This window comes from Ursus arctos, unplaced genomic scaffold (genome assembly GCF_023065955.2).
Source record: "Ursus arctos isolate Adak ecotype North America unplaced genomic scaffold, UrsArc2.0 scaffold_11, whole genome shotgun sequence".
In the NCBI taxonomy this organism is placed as follows: Eukaryota; Metazoa; Chordata; class Mammalia; order Carnivora; family Ursidae; genus Ursus; species Ursus arctos.
The window spans coordinates 22,592,265-22,616,287 of record NW_026622775.1 but is presented as its reverse complement, the minus strand read 5'-3'; the positions used below and the strand labels follow the sequence as shown (position 1 = coordinate 22,616,287).

Genomic DNA, 24,023 nt, shown 5'->3' with positions numbered 1-24,023 from the left:
ATGTCACTCATCTGCCATATTGAAGGGGCTCAGTTTAACCAAAAATGAATTTTAAATATGGATATTGAGACTATTCAATTTCTTATATTCTGTTTTTCCCTAAGAGTCCTGTCCTGTTCCTGCTCCACCATCCCACCTTTTTTCAGGTTGCCATAAGATCACTCTGCAGTGTGACCCCCCACCTTTACTCCAGAGAGATTTTAGTTCATTCTGGTTTAGAAACTTCTTACATTAGATAAAATTTTGTTTGTTGGACTAGTCCATTTAGTGAAAAACATCATAACTACAGAGACAAATGAATAACTGACAACTTAGTTTTTTTTTAAATCTGGAACTAGGATTATATTCTGCAGAAAAGTTCTAATTTTTCAGACATCTTGCCTTGTCATTCTTGACTTTGACCAAATTTTCTGTATAATGCATATTCTTTTAAACTAGTGTTAGTTTTTTCAAATTTAAACATAAAATTTTAGTTTAAAATATTATTTCTCTTTTTTGTTGATGCAACTTTTAGATCTGTATAATTTTCACATTTTTAAACTGTGCCAAATTATAGTTTTTAAATATCCTTTAGTTGACAATTTAAAAAGGTATAATGGTCAATTATGCTTATTGTAGTCAGAAACATGAATATTGATGCCAAAAATAGGAGATTAATATCTTACATATATGAAATAAAAGATTGTCTTCTAAAGGATCTAATACTAATACATATTAATATAAACAGTTTTGAACATTTAGATATACATATGCAATCAAACAGAAAAGTAATCATTTTTAAATTGAACAAGAAAATCAGTTTTGTTATTTAAAAAATCTTTATGCAAAATGAATTTTAGTTCTATTTTTAGCCTTTTATAATTAGGAGACAATTTAATCAGTACAAATAAGTCATACTATTAGTGTCAATCTCATTGCATATTTGGAAAAAAATGGAGTTAATTATGGAGACGTGCTAAATGGAATAGAAATATGTAAGAGTTTTGAGAATGTTAAATTTTTTTTTTAGATGCTAGGAATCTATTTTAAAATGCATGCTTTTAAAGATCAACTATATTTTACTACAGTGGAAAAGGAACTTTGAACACCAAACCACTTTTAGATAAATTTTATATCCTAAATAGAATTTTTAACTCTTTAGGCTTTCTATATTTGTTAATAATTGCATATCTTATATAGTAACTGAACTACTTCCTGTAAATCAAATGTCTCAACATCAACACTCGCGGCATTTTGGACTAGATAATTCTTTGTTGGAGGGCGCTGTCCTGTGCACCATAGGATGTTTAGCAGTGTCCTTGGATACTATCCCCAGGTGCCAGTAGCACTGTGACTTCCCAGATGTGACAGCAAAAAGTGTCTCCAGACATCAACAAATGTCCCTTGATTGAGAACCCCTGCACAAAATGCTGTGGGGAGACATAAGAAGAGAGGGGAAACAAATAGCACAAACTATTACAAGAGAATAACTCTTAAGTCCTAATTATAAACAACAGTTAGCAATGAATATTATAGATCATTTTCTTTTTGTTTTTCAGGCAATGTACAAGGCTCTGTGAGCATCATAGCAGAAAACCAACCAGAATGTTTTTTTAAAAGCTGCGATGAGAAGATTCCTAAGGAAACTTCTAACTTAGGGCCTGAGGGCAGAATATTGTGTAGGCTTTAGCAGGATATTCAAAGTTCAGCCAAAACTCAGCCAGTTTGGAAAACAGAGATACTATCTTACAAGTAGCGGTCATTGTTTGGACAAATTGGATTTTATCCAGAGAAATGGCAAGAGATAGTCAGGGACCAAATGTCAGAAACAAATGTGGATAGAGAGGAACAGCTGCAGGGCCTAAAGACAAGAGAGGGCCACAGTGGAAAGTTCTCAGCCCTTCAGTCTGAGGTCCTTCAGTGCCTCCCCAGTGTGTACTTAATACAGTCCAATAATGCAATCTCGATGGCTGTAGTGAATTTCATTGTTAGTAAGTTATAACTTTGGGTTCTCCTTTCAGTAATATTGACAGTTTTTCTATGGCCCTACAATCTCTGCGTACTTGGTTCCCCTACCTGCATTGATAGATCTGCTAAAGGAGGAATTTGTTTTGAAGGATTTGTGCTTTCAATCTGTATGAAGATGGTAATGCACTAGTAAGATTAACTGAACACCCAGATGTAATTAATTTTCATTAATTCAAAATTCTATAATATCCATGATCAGAAGAACCATGTTTTTATGGTTCACAGTATTTTATATGATTAGACTGTTTCATAAATGAATGAGCGATGAATAAAATTATCAGGGGATAGACCTATTTGCCAGGTTTTTCCACTGTAGGCCATAGAATTTTGGCTTTTATTTCCAGGTAGAGTAAAGCTAGCCAAGTTGTAGATATTAATAGATACACAGATATAAAACAAAATCTGAGAGTTCTTTAAATTTAGAATTTCATCTAGATGACAAAAATATGGGTAAATACAACTGTATCCTTACTCTCCAATTAGGACTATATATTATTTATCATTCAAGTCACACACAGTAAATTGAGAGGGATTTGATTTGATTCTACTATATTTTTAGATAATATGATTTAATGACTTTGAGAATAGGTTTGTGACTCAACCATTTACTACTTTTTTGTTTGTTTCTCTGGTGTGTTTCCATTTTTTTTAAAACTGGAGATTCTATATTCCACCATAGGATTGTTTTGAGTATCAAAAAAGATAATTCAAGGAAAATACTTAGTTTGCTGCTTACCATATAGCTAAATATTTATTCAAATATTAACAAGTTTAGAGTTCAATTTGCTAAGATTTTACCATCCATCCTGAAGAACTGAAAACAGCCACTAATCATTGCTTGCCAGTACTTGGTCATAATCAAAACTGCATTTTTCTTCCTTCAAATTTGGTGACCCCTCTTCTGCAATGTTCTTGTTCCTCACTGTCTGGTTTCCATTGCCCCTACTTGACTTTCTTACAATATCCGTAGTCTTTAAAATGTAAATGCTAGATAAACACTTTATCAAATAAAACTTTGTTTTGATTTTCATGGAAGGCTTTGCATTATTCAACTTGTGTTATGAAACAATTCCTGCTTTCCTGGATGACTAAGCAGAAACGCTTGCACAGTGCTGCACATCTCACCCTCTTTAAGCTTGTCTGTTCCTTCTCTCACATCCAGCTGGGCACCTCCTATATAATATCAATACCTAGGCTGGCAGTGGGTCAGGATGTCATTACTCAGGTACATCATCTCTCACTCCACATGGCTGCACCGGAGTCTCCAAGGCATTTGAATGTCAGCCTAACTATGATGAAGAAAACTCATCTTCTCTATATTATTTTACCCATGCCTATCTGAATAAGGGCAAGAAGAATGAAAAGCGATTACATGACTTAGAACAGGTCACCACAGTTCTTTGTACATAAATAGATTCATTTATAAGCACAGTAGGACTCCTTATGATCATGAAGAATAGTACTGACCAGGTTCAGGAGGACTGAAATCAATTTTGGAGGGCATAGAGAGCCCAGTATGATATGTTTTATAGTGAGGGAAAATGGACTATATTGCCATAGATTTCAACTGAAAAGTAGTGGAATCATGGAAATTGTAACATAAACAACACACAAACAAGCATCAAACTGATTTTAAAATGCCTCTTTGTATGTTCTATTGATTTTTCATTATTATGACCTTATTCTTAAACCTACTTGGTTGTGATCCTAATTTTCTACTCAATCTTTGTTTAGATCCCACTGGGATAGTGATATAGTGTGATTATTCAGAAAGGCACAGGAAAGAGGAGATTAAGACTCCCTGCTAATGAGAACAAGGGAAGGAAAGAGAAATGTGCCAATCTAAGTGTTCTACCTGTAAATTGAACTGCCAGACAAGAGGAAATAAATAATGCTTCACCACAAATCTCTTTCTGATGAAAAAAAAAAGGTCTAAAAATAAATATAAAGAAAAACAAACAGAACAACTCAACTTCAGGGAAGCAGTATAAATTTATCATATATCTTTAACAACAATATTATAAATGTTAAATTATCTTCAGATTATTATTTTATATAGCTATAAGCAAAGCATTATTTTCTGAAAAATGCAATTACTTTTCTAAGAATCCAAATATAACATACTTCAGATATATATGTATTAGTTTCATTTTAATTATGATATTAATTTATTATATTGTCTATAAATGGGAAGTGAATTTCAATACGGTATTATTTATATTTACATATGAAATAGTACAATAAATTATTACAAATAATGATATATTCTTATAGTATCAGGCTTTTAATGAATAATGAAAATAATGACATTAGAACATTATAGCTTCTTATCATACATAAATATATGCATATATATCTACATCATCCACCTGATAACCTTTATATTTATTTTTGTATAAACTTTTAATCTCTCTTCATTTTCTTTGATCCTCCTTAAAATATCTTTAGTACAATAGTACAATGTAAATAGCTGCATTTTAAAAGTGGATTGTATTATAAGCAATATTGACATTTTTAAATCTTGCAACTATTCAGATATTAATAAAAAGCATATTTTTAAATGTTAATTATATTGAGAAATTCTCTTCCATTTGGTTTCTCAAATTAAAATGGGTATCATGTGAATATTAATTAAATCCAGCTGTACAGATGTATTACTTAGCTTTCATTTCCTTTCAAAATTAAGTTTTCCTTAGCATTAATCTGATATTTAAGAAAAGTTTAAATTGCTTTAGCCACTTTCTTTGAATGGGTTACTAAGTTAGTAGACATGAACAGGATTTGAGTTGTACTGGACACAGATGGCTAAGAAATACACTTTGATGATATATTAATTGCACACATCTGAGTGAACCAAACAATTTCAGCAGGCTTCTGCTTGTGTGGCAGTGTGATATGGTCGCTAAGGATGAAGACTCTGGAATCAGATGGATATAGGTTCCTAGATTTGTGAACTTGGTCAAGTTATTTAATCTCTTTAAGCCTTAGATTTTCTACTTGTATTGCTAACAATAATATTAAATTTATATGGAAGTTATGAGGCTGGCATGACCAGTCTGGAGTGCTTGCATGGGAGAGTAATTATGGCATCATAGAATTTTAAGAGTGGGTAAATACTTTGGATAACTCCTTTTATGAATATAATATTCTCGTTTAAAAAATGTCTGTGACAGGGGCGCCTGGGTGGCTCAGTCGTTAAGTGTCTGCCTTCGGCTTAGGGTGTGATCCCAGAGTCCTGGGATGGAGTCCCGCATCGGGCTGCCTGCTCCGCTGGGAGCCTGCTTCTTCCTCTCCCACTCCCCCTGCTTGTGTTCCCTCTCTCACTGGCTGTCTCTCTGTCAAATAAATAAATAAAATCTTTTAAAAAAATGTCTGTGACAGATCTTATAAATTATCTAACATAGAGAGTACTGACATGTTTCCTAATGTGAATTTCTGAATCATGGGTTTCTATAAATATACATATAAAATAAGAAAATATATACTACTTTTTTAAAAGGAAAAACTAAATTAAAGAAAACCAAAACCAGATTTTAGTGTTTGCATGTCCACAACACTTTGAATCTATTTATCAAGTCATCAAATTGATATTTTCTGTTGATTTGGGAAAAGTGGAAGAATTTTCAGTTGCAATATATTGCAAACACAGTGAACCTTCATAATGTAAATATATATATCTTCACACCCTTTAACATGTTAATATTTTTCTCATACTTACTATATGTTATTTTTTGTAAAGAAATGAAATGATAAAATATGTTTAATGTTATCTTATCCCCTTCATCCTTCTCAGAGGTCAACTTTACCCTGGGTTGAAGCCATACTTTCTTTTCATTTTTTTTTCTACATTTACTTTATTTTAAATAACATATATCATTATTATTAGTATATATATTATTATTTGGGGGTATTTTAATATTTAATACAGGTTTTTTAAATTTATGAATCTTTTTGTAATAATCTTATTTAATTCACCATTCTTCTTTCCATGCTGACAGATATATAGATACATCTATTTTAACTATTATGAATTATTCCATTGTATTATTCAATTACAATTTTGTATTCATTCCCATACTGATGGACATTTAGGTTGTTTTTAATTTTTATATATTGTCAATGATACTGCAGTGAATATCTCTTCTTCATGATCAAAATTTTCTCTAGAATATTTTTATTATATATGTGTATATACACTGACACACAAAATATATAAATATATATATTTATACTTAGTACATAGGTGTGTGTGAGAGTGTGTATATATTTATGCTTAGTACATAAGTGTATATATATACTTAGTACATGTAGAATTGTTTGTTAAGGACAGGCATATTTTCAACTTTATAGTTATTTCCAATTTCTCTTCAAAGTGATTGTACAAATTCACACGCCACATATCTAAAAGTTTCTTTACCTTCATACTCCAACTCACACTTGCTACTTTTTGGGGTTTTTCTGTTTGTTTGTTTTGTTTTGTTTTGTTTTGTTTTTTAGGATTTTATTTATTTATTTATTTGAGAAAGAGGGAGAGCTTGAGAGCGTGAGAGCACAAGCATGGGGAGAGGCAGAAGCAGAGGGAGAAGCAGATATCCACTGAGCCCAATACAGGGCTGGATCCTAGGACCCTGAGATCATGAGCTGAGCCGAAGGCAGAGCTTAACAGACTGAGACAGTAGGTGCCCCCTATTTTTTGTTTTTAACTGTTTTGTGCCTTCAAACCTTCAGGTAGGTTAGACTGCCCTTTAATTTTTCTTTTATAAAATTAGGATATTCTTATCTGTAGAAATTGTCTATAATTAAAATGATAAACTAAACTTAAATATATTTAACTTTCTCAATTAATATCAAGGCAAAAAGCAATCAAAACACCAATATCAAAATTATATTTTGAGCTATCTAAATCTCTATACGTCATTAAGACACTTCTAAGGTAGATTGGCTGACTGCATATTCAACCAGTCATTTATAATTTTTATTTTGTTATATTAGTCACCATACCAGTCATTTAACAGTATTTATTGAGCTCTAATTTTGGTGGTGTATCTGGGAAAAGAAAAAGTTCATGGTCCTTATTTTTTACGTGGCATAGTTAGCCTATATCTGAGATAGTGAACTGTAAACTAAGCAGCTGTATATGAAAAGAATGGGAAAGCCAGTCTTTGCTTAGCAATATTTTAGAATCTAACATGCTTAGGAGGAAAATAAGTTTTAAAAAATCACATACAATTAAATTTGAAATTAAATATTATAAGTTCAGTTCCTAATTCTACCACCTCCTAGCTGTATAAACCTTGGCAGTTCCTTAACCTCTCTGTGCTTTATTTGCCTCACCTGTTATAATTGGGATGCTTCATGTAGCTATTATAAAAACTGAGTTTGTACATGGGAAGTATTGACAATGGGATCTCACACATAGTGCTATAAAATGCTATTATTATAGAAATTTTTAGTAAAATATTAACTATCTTAAGATATCTATCTAACCATTTTTGAGTTTCATAACTCTCTCTTCATCTGTAACTTCACTACAACCCATTGTCCAGTAGCTCTTTTGAAAATATAACTCCAATAACTACTGACCACCACCTCCATCCCACCCACCCATCACAGAACTGGTTAAAATTTCTTATTTCTTCTCATTACACTTTGAATAAGAACTCAGACTCCTGTAACCTACAGAGCCCTCTGTCATCAGGGCTTTGACTACCTTCCCAAACTCATTTCTTCCTTGGTCTTCAGCTCACAGGTCCCCGTGGGTCTCTTTTGTTCCTTAATCATTACAAGGCCTTTCAAGCTTCTGAGCCCATGCATTGGCTATTCCCTTTGCTTTTTCCTGGATGTGCACTTAGTTTGCTCCCTCACAGTCTTAAGAACTTAGATCAAATGCTACTTCTTCAGAAAGTCTTCAACTGATCAGCATACTTCAAGTACCCCCACCCCTGCCTTGTCAGGTATCCTTAATATATAGCTTGTTAATATAAGAACACTTTAGTAAACCCTGTATTTATCAATTCTATCTTGTAGATATATTTTTATATTTACTTATAGGTAAATATTTAGACCCAGGAAACACTAACTGAAAATTCCACTCAAATTGCATATTAAGATCAGTTAATATGCCCAATAACTATTTCAACAGGCCCAGGAGTGAATGAAAACTGTATAAATTTTTTTAAAAAACAGAAATAACAGGGTGGCTGGTTCAGTGATCTCAGGGTTGTAAGTTCAAGCCCACTTTGGGCATAGAGATTACTTAAAAACAAAATCTCAAAAAGAAAAAGGGGGCCACGTGAATGGCTCACTTGGTTAAGCTTCTGACTCTAGATTTTGGCTCAGGTCATGATCTCAGGGTCATGAAATAGAGCCCCACGTTGGGCTCTATGCATGGTCTGCTTGGGATTCTCTCTCTCCCTTTCCCTCTGCCTCTCCTCTACCCACCCCTTTTCTCTCCCTTGCACGTGCTCTCTCTCCCAAAAAAAGAAAGAACAGCACGTAAAGCATATTATCTCATTCACTGCAGAATTGCTTCAGCAAAATTTAATATTTCCTATAATATAAAAAGAGAGGTTGCTTGGTGTTTTCTAAAGACTGTTAATTGGTTCAAACAAGATTTCCATATGCTTTTATTTTACATTTCACAGATTCCAATAGCACAATAAATCAATAATGTAGCCATAAGCTCATTTTTCAGTTTGATTTTGAGCATTTGATTTTTCTATAATTATTTTATTAAAATTCCAGACAGATTAATTTCTTTCAAAAATAATTCTTTATTCCTACATATAAAAAATTTAGCATATATGTATAAAATTATGATACAGCGAGATGTCATGTTTCCTTTAAAATATATAAACTAAATGTAGATTTTAATACTGAATTCTATATTTTGCTTACAATGAAGTTTTTATAATAAGTATCTAAATAATTCATAGACCTTTTTTCAAAGGAACAAGGCCCAGATTTTATATTCTATGTACCCTGATGAATTTATATTCCCCTAAGGGCCCATCATTTTATTCATAATTGATTATGGAATATGATATGAAATTACCAAAGAATTTCAAAATTGATGCTTGGGAAATTGGCCACCATTTAGCTCAGACTCCATAGGCTGTGGAGTCACATTTTAAAGACAATTAATACCCCAGTTATTTGGGTTTATGGTATATTAAGTTTTAATTTACTTAAAAGTAAAACAACAAGAAAGCAAAACATTTATTTTAATTATAAAAGACCTAAATTGTATTTGTATTCATTTTCTATCATTTTAAGGCCAAAAGAATCTTTCACGGGGAAAATATTCAAATTACCATAAACTTACATATTTTGTTTATAGCTATAAATTAAATATCAACTACAAGCAAACTGCATTTTAAACATTAATTAAAAATTGCAGACTTACAGCGGATGGCAGAAAGGGCTTCAAGTTAATTTAGCTGTTTTAATTCAATCTGACTGACTTAATTATGCTGCCATACTTGGTTGAAACAGAAATATTTTTCTCTTTATTTTGATGAATTTAAAATGTACGATACTTTGCTATTTTTTCCTAAAATAATGGCACAATTCATAGTAGATTTTAAATATTATTGACATGTTATATAAAAATGCAGAATAATGATCTAATTTATTTGTTAAATGCCACCATATAGTCATTTCATTTATATTTATAAGCTATTTTCTCAAGGTTATGAATTAAAGACTATTTGTGGCTCACAGAAGGCCTGTGCTAAGATATAATAAATGAAAAATAGTAATGTTTGCATCTAATTTTTGTTTTTTGAATTTAGATAAGATTTTGCTCATGTTCCTTTCTGTTCTATTTGTTGGCCAAGCTGAAAGGCTCTATACAAAAACATATTTTATATTAGGCTAGACCCTCTGTAGAGGATGACTAAGCATTTTAGGTTTTTTCTCATCTTATCTTTCCAAAACCAAGTTTCATTATTTTGCTCCCCAATGATACTGAGTTTTCAGTAATTCATGTCTCAGAGACAAAGTATCCAAGACATCCTACCCTGACCCACACTTGTGGGCCAATTATGTGTGGCAGGCAAGAATTATTTTTATCATATTAATTATTGCTGATAACTTTTCTGGTTCAGAACAGAAGCCAGTGGGAAAATATGTAAAATTGGTAGTGTTAAGCTTCACTCCAAACTCCACCAAACACAGCTGTCTAAGCTTACAATTTAGAGAGCCACATGGAAATCAGATCAATCTACCTTGTAATGAATAGCGCATCTTCATGACGTCACTCAGGCCAGTCAACTTGTGGTTAGGACTTGAACGTAGTGAACTTTGGTCACCTGGATCACTACACGTTAGAATGACTGGAATCATAGAGCCTTAAAGATGGACGAAAACGTAAAGATTTTTTTCTTGTAGGGGAAAATGTAAATTTCACCACAGAGAATGTTTCTAAGTGATACAGCTTGTTAGCGGCAGACAGAAATAAAAACTTTGCTTAGTTGACACTGAGGCCAAGGAACTAAAGACAATGTCAGCAATTTAAAAAATGATATTCATATATAAGACTTTAATAACAGTTAATCACAGACACTGATTCCATCTTTCTTACATGAATGTCTCTAATCAGATGACTGCAACCACATTCTCCTTTGCCAGCTTTGACATAACCATAAGTTATTTACTCATCAGATAAGCCCAGCCATGAATCCAATGAGAAGCACCATAAAAGCACCATTAATTCATACTACGCATTCCTCTTCTTTTTCATACCCATTGTCATTATCCTCCCACAACATTTAAACTAATTCTAATTGATGGATTCCATCAGCAAATTAAAAAACAATACTCTCTAGACTTCAGTGATGAAAAACATACAGCGTAAAACAATATGTTCTTTGGAAATGCAGCACTTTGTTATCTTTATGGTGCAGAGTGAAAGACAAATTAAGAGAAGAATGCTGTGCAAGCCTTTTTTATTGCTTTTATGATAATAAGAAGATAGTTCGTATTTGTTTTGATTGGGTGGTACAAATACATTGTCCTGGTACAATTTATTGATTTGGTTAAAAATCAGTGGATGCCTGATTGAAAACTTACAGGTGTTTCCTTCCGATAGTTTACATTTGCAATTTAAATTGCATTTATAAGCTTAAAACCTCATCCACAACTACAATGTTTGCTTCTCTAAAGAACAACCTACATTTCATGAAGTAATTTTTTATTAGCATTCAGTTGTAATTCATACCATAATCTTTTTTGATAAGGAGGCAAGTGCCATTTATTGTGAATAAAGTTAGGATGAGAAACTGATTACAAAGTAATATTTATTGGAGACAAGGGAGAAATTACAACAATATTTTACATGTTCTTAAAGTTTGAAATGAAAATTGAATCTTTCCATTGTGATATTGAGGGTGTAAATAAAAGCTCTCTCTGTTTTTATGCAACCTTCCCTTTGTGTTGCCTCTCTGTCTGAAATTCAGATTTGAGGTACAAATGTAGCAGAACTACTCAAGAAGCCCATTTATAAAGATGATTCCTGGCGAAACACACACACAAAAAATATCCAAGTGTTTCCAAATACTCACTGTCACAAGCCCGAGATGGCGTTGGATTGGAAAGCAACCTCCACTCTTCTTGAACCAAGCTGGCATAGTGATTCCTTCTGAAACTGTCTCTATCTGTCTCTGTAATGCTTCTCTAACACTGGAGATATTTCTCCTGACTGCTGAAATGTACATCTCGTGCTGTTGCAAATACTGCCATTGATTGGAAAGCACCGTTGTAAGCCTAAAAGATGTATTTTAAAACTCTGTGTTGTTGCCCTGAGTTAAATGTACATGAGTTATCACTGATAATCTTCTCATTAATTGTGGAGAATAATGATGTATAGACAGTGTTAGAAAATAGTGTTACTTAAAAATCTTGTATCTTTCTTTAGAGGTGCTTTAACCAAGAATAGCAGACATTTTCCTAAAATAATTCAAAATAATCCTGATCTCTTAAATCTCTGGTTTTGTTTTTTTGTTTTTTGACTGTATAGTAGCCTTATTTCAATTGAAGAACAAAGCCCTGAATCCTCTTTCCAAAGCTATTGATTTTTCCATTTGGAAAAAGAAGTTGAGGGTGGCAACCTGCAATCCTCAGAGTTTCCTCCATTTTTATGCCAGAGACATATGCACAATTTTAACTTAAATAGGAGGATTCTATAGCTATGGATAGCAATTAAATATGAAGGGTTGTGAGCAAGGAGTGCAAAAGCTTTTTTCTAAGTTTTTGCTTATTTTTGTTGATATAAAGAAATTGAATTATCACTATAGGTGGGATTATAATTTATTTATGGTTGGACAGTGGTAATATCTCTTAATCTTGATCCTCTTTGTCAACCTTCTCAATTTCCATTTCTCATCTTCATTATGAGGCTTTGAGATCAGAAGCATTCCTTTCTTCCTCAAGTATGTGTCACCACCAAACCTTGCTTCATGATGCTTATTTCTGTGAAAGATTTCATAGTAAAAATTAACCTGAACACTGCAGTTTACTAGCATCTTCAAAGTTGCAGATCACTAATGCTTTAGGGGGGAGTTATAAGACAATTTCCAAGTTCACATTCAAAGGAGTGGTAGAATCTGATCATGGTATTTGCTTGGATTATAGATCAGCAGAACCTAGTGATAGACACTATCTATCTTCAGCATTGTCATTTAGATCCCTTCCCTCTAAAGTGAGATCTTGTTTCTCTTATCCCTCTTGATGGACTGCCATATTTAAAAGTCACTGATTTACCAGCAGTGCTTCCAAATTAGAAAAAAAGACCGCCCGAGGAGATGAAATTCCTGACAATGAAAATATGGAGACCTGTAGTTTTAATTTCTAAGGCTACAAATAGTTATTTATGCATCGCACTCATTGTGAAGAGATCTGGTGTTTATTTCTTTACGCAAGTTCCCATAAAGTATCATGTCACAGCAGAAGAGAATGACATTAAAGTTCCGGTTATTCTGAGGAGAATTAGCACAAATGCCAACATGAGACAAGACAAAGAGCACATGTTTTCATTTCTGATTTAGCCCAGCACTGCAAATAACAGGGCCGTTCTTCTCTTTTGCTTTCTAAGTGGAGTTTTACTGGCCACAAATAGCCTAAAATAAGAAATCAGATAGGTGACAGGCTAAATCCCAGAAACTGGGAAACTGAACAGGCACAGCTCTAACAATCAACTTCCATCAATCAGTGACCCCAACCCACTCATAAAGAATTATAATACTTTCAGTTTCAACAGTATTATGGACCTGAGACCCTCAAGCTTTATGCAATATGTATTAAACTTCTCACCTTTTGGTAGTCTTTGTTCCAACTTGATTGTTATATAGGAAACTAAATTCTTTAAAAATCAAGGGGAATCAAAAAGTAGTCAAAGGAAAGCTATTAACAACCTAAGTCTGCACCAAATAGTTTACAATTGTGAGAATTACCAGCAGCCATTCAAGAAATGTGAAAGAGTGCCAGTGGGTTGCTAATTCAGAGGCACAAGTGTCATTTTTTGATAAAATGTATCACAAGATCATAGAAGGTTTTAAAACTTCCAAGTTGCCCAGGCGTCGAGACTGCAGCTGGAGCATATCAAAGGCCGAAACATCAGAGCTCAGAGCCCGGCAGGGAGAAAGGTGGTAGTTTCAAGTGACAACTGAGATTAAAAACTACAAATGTGTGATTTAATTTTAGTAGCATATTAATATTTTACAAAGGTTCTCTAGCACTAATTTTTTAGAGATAAATCCCAACAAGAAATGTCCCTTCCTTTCGTCCTTTATCTCAGAATTCCATGACCATTCATGACCACTGTGACACCAAACACCTATTTTTGTTCCTTGGAAAAACACAGCAGGTCAGACAGACTCTCAGGCAGAAATCTGTTTCCTCTCAACTCCCCTGCTGAGTAGAGTAAGTGTAGGGCACAGCAGAAAGATAAGAATGTGACCTCGTGCCCCATCCCCACCAGTCAACCTAAGGAAAGGATCACGAAGAGATACAATAAAGACCATTGCGCCAGGCATTGTCAACGCCCTCCCACTCCGTCTCCAACAGACTCAGAGCATCACTTGTATTTATATAAAAACATACAAGAAATGAAAAAGGAAGAACCCCACAGTATACATTTATTATTATTCCTTTTGGAAAAGTTATTAATATAATTGGAAGACCTTAAGTGTTATTAAGAAACAAACATGGAATATTTAAACTCAATCATATACATACCAGTATAATTTGGGTTGGCTGATTGCTTCTGTATTTTAGCTTATTATTACTTACATAAACAAAGTGATTTAAAAGTAAATCATGTTTCTCTAAATAATTTTTAAGTAAATGTGTTAATTCTTATAAATTTTTTGAGAACTATTGTGTGCTTAATGCATTTTTGAAAATATTGAAACATTCCAAGGCTCATTCCTAAGCTCTTCTCCTATAATCTCATCCTCTCTGTCCTTATATTACATACTTGGTTCTTGCTCATCATTCTCTTTTCTATGTCTTTGACATTTTGCAGTTGGAACACTCTGTCACCAGACCTTGGCTGACTTCTTGACATTCAGTTCTTCACTCAACCATCCTCTAATGAGCATGAGTCACAGTGATTGGACCTGGTGATAAAATAGTGAAAGAAGGGTGCACTGGTGTTATACGCAAATAATGAATCATGGAACATTACATCAAAAACTAAGGATGTACTGTGTGGTGACTAACATAACATAATAAAAAATTATTATAAAAAAATAGTGAAGGAAGGATAACCTTTGTCCTTGAGAAGCATATAATCTATAATCTATATGATTGACTTTTGAGTTAGAAAAGTGTTCAATTAAATATATCTCAAAATTTTGTTCATTGAGAAAGAATAAAAGATTACTTACACAATTAAACAAATATTATATCTTACTAAGAAAAAATTATCCTTAACATGCTTTATTTTACAGCTCCATATCACTAGTGAATCAGAGACAATGAGAGGATAGAGAGAGAGGAGGGGGAGAATGTGTTAGTGATCTCATTTGCATTAAAAATGTCATGCATCCTCAAGTTGCACTAAAAAATATGAAGATATTCTGAAACATGCTCTGTTGTGAAACCAGACAAAGGTAAGCCAGAGAGATTCAGAGCCAGAAACTATGAAATATTCCAAGTAATGGAGTTGACAGTATTAATTGGCCCTTTAGTCAACCAAAGAAAATTGTCATTTTAACTTAGCCCCTTCCCAACCTTGGCAAATAACAGACTACTAGAACATTCATTTTCACCTGAATTGTATTACTCTGTGTATTAATGTGTGTGTGTGCATGTACACTTATACAGGAAGGTATTGGTGGGTAAAGAATATAAAATGTGCATGTATATACAATAATATATATATTTCATGGCAATAAGACCACATTTGTCTTATATGCCACCAATATCCAATTCATAGCATAATTTCTTGTTAAAATGGATGTTAATAGATAGTTATTAAATGTGTAAATAATAGCTGAGAAATTCAAATTTATAGGTAACATTTGATGTATTTCAAATTCCAAAATGACCTGGATTTACATTGGTTTCAAATACAAAGCAAAGATATATTAAAGAAGCCACATACAAAAGAAAGTTAGATTTCTCTTTTGACCTATATAGGTAAGGAAGTAGGAAAGATTTTACTATAAACAGTGATGAGAAGGTAATTGGTATGAGCATAAATATAGATATGGGTGTAAATGTAAGTATGGCAACTTGGGAATATAAAAAGATGGATAAAGAAGAGCAAATGATATATCAGCACAGCTATATATATGGGGGGGAGGGGGGAGAGAGAGTGCACACTCCATGATTTTAAGAATATTTAATTCTTGTTTACATAGATGTCTCATTTCATAATTTGATCATTTGATCTCAGAATTTTTTAAAAATAAAACAATTAGGGCAGACTGCTGCTCCCAGAAAGATGGAGTAGATATAATCTTTTTCCATATTTCTCCTGCTAAGAACAGCTAAAAACCATGCATGTTATATATAAAACAAATATCAAAAAAAATTAAAAATCTGCAAGATGAAAAGAAGAATGTAGATCTACTAGAGACCTCATGATCCATGAAACAACATAGTTGTGGCTCTCTGGGTTTCCTTTTTGCCTCAAATATTCCAGACTTGGGGCACAAGAAGACAGAAACTCAGAAACACCAATAAGAATGGACCAAAATAAGACCCAACAAAAGACTGCTCTCTCTATCCAAATGAAGAGAAAAGGGGCCGCCTAGAAAGACAGAAAACTTTTCGACAATAACTGCTCTTCTCCAGCCAAACACAGAAAAACTATGGTCCTATACCCATACACACCATCAAAGAATGTGAACAACCTAGATTTTCACTCTTTGGAGTGAACTAGGCTGAAACTAGGTGCCCCTTCACCTGTATCAGAATGGTGAATACCAAGTGGAAAGTAGGGAGTTTCACCACTGCCTAGTGGTGATGAGGCCACCACAATCATGTTGTCACTGGAGGCTTCATGGGTTGCTGGCACTATCAACCCTGACCAACTGAAATGAGAAGCTCTTACACATAGGTGTCAGGGAAAAAAGCTGCATGCGGAGTCAGGACTTGTACCTGCACCTGGCATTATGAGTCGGCACACATACTTCCTTTGCCCGAGCAATGCCAAAGGAAGCCATGGAAAGTACGTTCTAAAGCAGAACCAAAGTCTCATCAAATAACAACAACAACAAAAGTCCAGGTTTCAACTGTAAATGATTCATGACACAAAGAACCAGGAAAATCTAGTTAAATGAAACTGAGTGAAAAAAGACAATCAATAGTAACAGCACCAAGGTGACAGAGATATTACAATTATCTGTTTAAGATTTTAAAGCAGCCACCATGAATTTCAAGGAGAAATTATAAACATACTTGAAACAAATGAAAAAAAATTAAAGTCTCAACAAAGAAATACAAAGTTTCAGACAAGAAGTAGAATAGGTTAAATAAAAGACAGAATAAGGAATTTACCAAATCTGAATAACAGAAAGAAAATAGACTATCATAAAAACAAAATACAGAAACAAAACAGCTGTGGCGACCAGTGGGACTATAACAAAATATTTAGCAGTCATGTCATTGGGTTTCATTAAGGAGAGGAGAAAGAGAGCAGAGATGAAAAAAAATAGTCAAAGTAGTTATGGCTGACAACTGAGTTTGATAAGAAACATAAATCTACAGATTTCAGAAACTGAAATAGGGTAAACCCAAACCAATCCATACTAAGGTTTTGCTGGCTAAGGTATAGAGAAATTAGATCATGCATACATTGTTGATTGGAATATAAAATGGCACAACCACTCTGGAAAACAATTTGAAAGTTTCTTAAAAAAACAAAAAACAAAATAAAACAAAAAAAACCACTACGCATGCAACTACCATATGTCCCAACAATTGTATTCCTAGGCATTCATCCCAGAAAAATGAAAATTTTTGTTCACAAAGAAAAACCTAGATGCAAGTATTTATATCAACTTTATTTTAAATAGACAAAACTTGAAACAATTCTGATGTCTTTTGATAGATGAGTAAACTGTGGTAGATCCATACCAAGGAATAATACTCTGCCCAAAAAGAAAAGAAAAGAAAAAGAATGAAGAATGAAATACTGATACATGCAAAAACCTAGTTGAATTTTCAGAATTATGCTAGTGGGGGCGCCTGGGTGGCACAGTGGTTAAGCACCTGCCTTCGGCTCAGGGCGTGGTCCCGGCGTTGTGGGATTGAGCCCCACGTCAGGCTCCTCCGCTATGAGCCTGCTTCTTCCTCTCCCACTCCCCCTGCTTGTGTTCCCTCTCTCACTGGCTGTCTCTATCTCTGTCGAATAAATAAATAAAATCTTAAAAAAAAAAAAAAAAGAATTATGCTAGTGAAAAAGCTAAAGCGAAAGGTTATTTACTGTATGATTCAATTCATAGAATATTCTTAAAATGACAAAATTATAGAAATAGGTACAGATTAGTAATTGACAGAGATTTGGGAGTACTGTGGAGGGAAGGAAGTAGGTGTGCTTTAAAATTATAATAGGAGAGATTATTGTTTGAATATTCATTGTCTTCATTGTACTTGTCAATACCCTGGTTGTGATGTTGCACTATAGTTTTGCAACATGTTGCCACCAGAGGAAACTGGGCGAAGGCAAATCTCTGGGATTTCTCTGTATTATCATCATTTACTATTATTTTTTTAAGTAGGTTCCATGCCTAGCATGGAGCCCAACATGGGGCTTGAATTCATGACCCCTAGCTCAAGAACTGAGCTGAAATCGTGAGTCAAATGCTTAACCTACTGAGCCACCCAGGTGTTCCTTCTCTGTATTATTTCTTACTATTGCATTGGAATTTACAATAATCTCAAAGGGTTTAATCAAAAACAGCTTTAAAAATTGTGATGATTAATTTAATGTGCAAACTGACTGGATCTCGGGGTGCTCAGACATTTGACCAAACATTATTCTGGGTATTTCTGTGTGTCTCTGGATGAAATTAACATTTGAATAGATAGACTGAGTAAAGCAGATGTCAGTCCCTAATGTGAACGAGCCTTATCCAAACAACTGAAGGCCTAATAGAACCAAAAGCCTGAGTAAGATGAATATTTCTCCTGCCTGACTGCATGAGGGGAGACTCTGAACTTTTCTGGCCTTGGGAGTGGGATGGAAGCATCAGCTCTTGGGTGGCAAGCCTGCTGGTGTTCAGACTGGCACTAGCACTACATCAGCTCTTGTTCTCAGACCTTTGGCCTTGGCCTGGAACTACCCATTCATTCTCCTAGGTCTCCAGTTGGCTTACTGCAGCTTTTAGGACTTCTGAGCCTCTGCAGTTGCATGAGCTACCATTATCATAGACATATATAGTATTGGTTCCATTTATCCAGAGACCCCTAATATAAAAATATTAGGAGACTATTTCAAGCATATAACTTAGGTATGAAAAGGAATTCTGTATACCACTTTTAATTGATTCTTTCACAGAAAAAAAAAAAGAGAGAAATCATAAACATTCTCTTTAGTTTATCAATATTGCACAATGTGTATGTATGAAGCTTAGTAACAAATGGTGGTGGTGGAAGTAGAGGCAGGTAACAAGAAGTGGGATGATGTCAATTAAAATACATACCCATAGAAATTTAATATACAAAAAGGGCAGTTTATCTTTCTTAAATAAATGCCTGTGTTCATTACCTATTCAGATCAGCATGTGGTAATTTTTATTTGTCAGTGAAAATCAATCAACCTGCACTTAAAAAAAAAAAAAAGGTAGACTATTTTGGGTCATCAGTATGATTCAAGTGGTATTCTATTTTAGAAAAGTCATTTCTTTTTAAAGATGTTTTTAATATTCATGATTTGAACATTTAATTATGGTTGATATTAAATAAAAAGAATGAGAGCACATTTTGACTTGCAAAGTTTGTAATTCACTAAGAATTCATTAGGCCATACTCAGTAGTTTAGGAGTCAATCTTCAGTTTTTTGAAATTCAGGAAAAGCATATTTAACTATAGATAAATCTAATTGTAAAACTTTTTTGAAGTTTCTTTTCAATAAGACAACACATAAACTACAGCTGTATTAAAATAAGCCCAATTTCCATTTTAGTGCTGTTCTTATTCCTTATGAAAAATTTAAATCAAAAGCTCACACATAATTTCCATATTACTCATAAGATACTAAACTCAGATTTTCTCAAAAAATATTACTTGATGATAAAAGGGATTTCAAAGTTACAGAGATTCTAATTCAAATCTGCAACCCCACCTACTATGGCCACCATAACCATAACACCATGCAACTATTCTTCACTTTGAGTGTCTACTACATGCCAGGGAAGGTATATACATAGTATTTCATTTTGCCCTCATAACAATCAGGCATGAAGATACAGATGGTTTCATTTTACAGGTAGAGGATCAGGCTCACATTTGTTGTAAGTATCTGGACAGTTACTTAAACTTTCTTTGTTTTAGTTTCCTCACTATTACAAATTTTAAGCAAGATACATATGTGATATATTAAATTCACTGCCTTGAACCTAACAATCATTAAATAATGTGATAACCTTTCCATTTTCATTAAAATATTATTAAGGTTCATGTCATTTACAGAAGTCAGGCTCTGTTTATAATACCAGGATAGAAGTTGAGCATCCAAGATGTAGCTGGTCAAGGTTGAGTGTTTAGAGTGTTTACGGATATAGCTTACTTGACTTGAGTCAGCTTCACACGCTCTTATAAAAAAAAAAAAAAGATATATACTAAATAAGCTGTCCATTCAGGACTTTTTTATACAGAGGAAGTTTGTTTCTTATGGTATACCATCTGTAGGAAGTAGTTGACAAGAAATGGCATTGTGCCTTTCACATTTGTCAAATTAAAAATAAAGTTAAAGTCTTGAATTGATATTAAGATAAAACAAAATTTTTAAGCTTCCTAAGATTCAAATCAAAAGACTTTTCATGCTTTAACATTCGGAGCAGCACGAAATGACTCCCTTGGGCTCATTGCTAATTTTAAAGCTATTAGACATAAGGGCTGGATTTCAAGGGAGGTACGTACTGAATTCATTCTTTTTCCTTTCCAGAGGGAAACCCACGAGGCTTCAAGATTTAAAGTCAGTCAGCTCAACAGACCATGACAAGACTTGAATCTTCTTGATAAATACAAAAACACATTAAGAAGCTGTTTGATGGGGCTGTGTCTGGAATGGCTTTGAGCGAAACTTTGATTATCTAAGACATCTAATTCCTAAACAAATAAAAATATCTCTTATTTTTCTCAATATTTTAAAATATTGTAATTATGAAGACAGCATAGGAATATGGGGAAAGATATCTTCAGATTCATGTAGCTGCATTTCTGATTACTGATATTCTATATCGCATTATGTTTAATGATACGATGTTATTCAAGTTTTGATATCATTATTTTCCCACAAGATTGGGTAACCAGTGTGTGACTTTTTGATCTAAACAGATAACTTAAATAACTTTTATTTAATATCATTTAATAATGCTTACAAAATCACACATGATACATTATGGGTGAGGCAACACACCTTTCACATTTTCCTGTAAATTCTTATTAATATTATAGAAGTCACAGTAATTTGAAATATAAATTAATATCAAGGAGATTATCTACCCAAAGATAATTAATGAGATTTTTTTATTACTTGCAATAATTAATTTTGTGTCTTTCAAAGTACAGTTATTTCAGCTCAAATAAAATGGCAAAAAAAAAAAGTAGTTTTAATCATATAATTAAGTAAAGAACTGGGTTTGTGATTCAAGTAATGCATCCCTGGTTTTTGATGTAAAGTTCGATGATTCATTAGTTGCGTATAACACCCAGTGCACCATGCAATACGTGCCCTCCTTACTACCCATCACCAGCCTATCCCATTCCCCCACCCCCATCCCCTCTGAAACCCTCAGTTTGTTTCTCGGAGTCCATAGTCTCTCATGCTTCATTCCCCCTTCTGATTACCCCCCTTTCTTTATCCCTTTCTTCCCCTACCGATCTTCCTAGTTCTTATGTTCCATAGATGAGAGAAATCATATGATAATTGTCTTTCTCTGCTTGACTTATTTCACTTAGCGTAATCTCCTCCAGTCCCGTCCATCTTTCTGATGGCTGAGTAATATTCCATTGTATATATGGACCACATCTTCTTAATCCATTTGTCTGTTGAAGGGCATCTTGGCTCCTTTCACAATTTAGCTATTGTGGACAATGCTGCTATGAACATTGGGGTGCATATGGCCCTTCTCTTCACTACGTCTGTAGTGAGTTGGGGTAAATACCCAGTAGTGCAATGGCTGGATCATAGGGTAGCTCAATTTTTAACTTTTTAAGGGACCTCCACACTATTTTCCAAAGTGGCTGTATCAACTTGCATTCCCACCAACAGTGTATCTTTCATTTCTCATAGCAGATATTCATTCAGATTCCCTTGTTCAATCCTCCAAGATGAGTGGCATGAACCAGAGAGATGCCCTGAAGTATGATTAGGAAATCTTTAGCCCACAGAACATAGTCTAGCCCACAGAACATAGTTTCTTGAGGGCTGAACTCATGTCCTTGGTCTCCTTAATATCAGGTTCCTAAGAACCTTGATAACTGGCCAAATATTACCATTCTACAAAGTTAATTAAGCTATTATTTCCTATAAGACCTTAAAAGGACTCTTTATGGCTTCATATGCACTCAGAGTCCTCTGGATTTAATAACAAATTTTAAGAATATTTAAATGCACTGAAATTCCCCTTTAATTCTGACAAGTGGTACACTTCATTCTAGGCTTTCACCAGGTAAAGGGCAGTCAGATTACCATTAGAATTTTTTTTTAAGCCAAAATACTTACGCTAGGCAATTTCTCCTTAGTGATGCTTCATTTTCCTTACTTCTAAATAAGAAATTTAGAAGGTTTTATTTCCTGGTAATTTGTATAATATTCTGTTTTATCTAATTTTCTTCTTTGTCCTTAAGTAGACACTTTGCATCTGTTGGGCTTATGATGTTCTTCATCTCCCATAATATCTCTTGATTTTCCTTTTTTACTTTCAAAATAAAAATATATGTCTCTTTGTTATCTATATCTTTATTTTGAAATAAAAAACATATATATATATAGAAAGTAAAAGACATATATATATATAAATATATATGTATATTTAAGCCACAAATTAAAAGGTGACTGCAGACTTTTTTCTTATTTTCTTAAGAAATGATTTTGTATTAACAAAAGGATTGGAAATTATATTTCAAATGAACAAAATTTTCAGACTAGAGCAAACATGAACTTGATTTTTTTCCCCTAATAGTATAGGGTGTAGTTAATATCAAGTCTCTCTCATATCATGTAGCATTGATAATCAAAAGTGAGCTAAGCAATATTTAGCAAGGATAATCTCTTTTCTCTATATACAAATATCGATAATTAAAGCAAAGAAGGCAACTATTCCAGGTTGTATGATCCTAATTTATACAACTAAGTAAGATGTCGATAAAATTTATATTTTTGAGGTACTTGAAAAATATGGGGCACCTGGGTGGCTCAGTCAGTTAAGTGGCTGCCTTCAATTTAGGTCATGATCTCAGGGTCCTGGGATCAAGCCCGTCCTCCGGCTCCCTGCTCAGCGAGGAATCTGCTTCTCCTTCTCTCCCCACCCCCCGGCTCCTGCTGTCTCTCTCCCTCTCAAATAAACAAAATCTTTAAAAAAAAAGAAAAGTACACAACATTGTTTTACATATGTATATACCTGTATTTTCGTTGACCTACTTGACATAATTTTATAAATTCTGACTGCTACACTGTACTGCATTGTAGATATATATCTTCATTCACTTACCCATTCAACTGATGATAAATACCTACACAGTTTCTACATCTTTACTACCACAAACAATGGTATATTTCCATGAGCATCTGCCAGAGATATTTCTGGTACTAATTTTTTATTAGGTACTGCTAAATGGCTTCCTAGAATGGCCACCTAGACTTCCCCAAAACACAGATGCATGCACACATACATACACATAGTGTATAAGTTTAGATCTTGTATACAGTTGGATCTCTACTCAAGATTGTATTTTATTTGTATTTTGATCTTTAATACAATGTTTCTTATGGATTTTAAAAACCTAAAGTGGAAATAAAAGCCATGAAGCTAAAGAGAAAACATGCAAAAGAGAAAGGATTAATTAAATAAAACAAAAAATGTTCATATATTAATGCTCATGTATTAAAATTGTTTTATCACCTAATGTCAATAAAATAGATATTTATAAATTGACACTAATATCTAGATATTTCCCCAAGCTGACAAAACTTACTTTTTCACTGATTCTTGTACCATATCTCAAATGCCATGAAAGAGAATTTTAGGAAATTAATCTTGAGAATTTCATGAAAATAGTCCACTGTTTCAGGTATTTCTAGACTTAAATGTTATGAAACACTTAGGAAAAAATCTTTATTC

The 24,023-nt window shown here is 33.5% G+C and overlaps 1 long non-coding RNA gene across 2 annotated transcripts in view; it reads left to right on the top strand.

The window, feature by feature from the left end:
* LOC130543338 (uncharacterized) overlaps window positions 1–22,156 on the top strand; it is a 216,224-nt gene extending 194,068 nt beyond the window's left edge. The window contains exon 4 of one of the 2 annotated variants that reach the window (XR_008958629.1): window positions 20,624–22,156. This is a non-coding gene — a long non-coding RNA (uncharacterized LOC130543338). Of the gene's footprint in view, window positions 1–1,538; window positions 2,488–20,623 lie in introns of those variants that run through there. The other variant, XR_008958633.1, reaches the window with a different exon arrangement.
* Window positions 22,157–24,023: the final 1,867 nt, after the last annotated feature.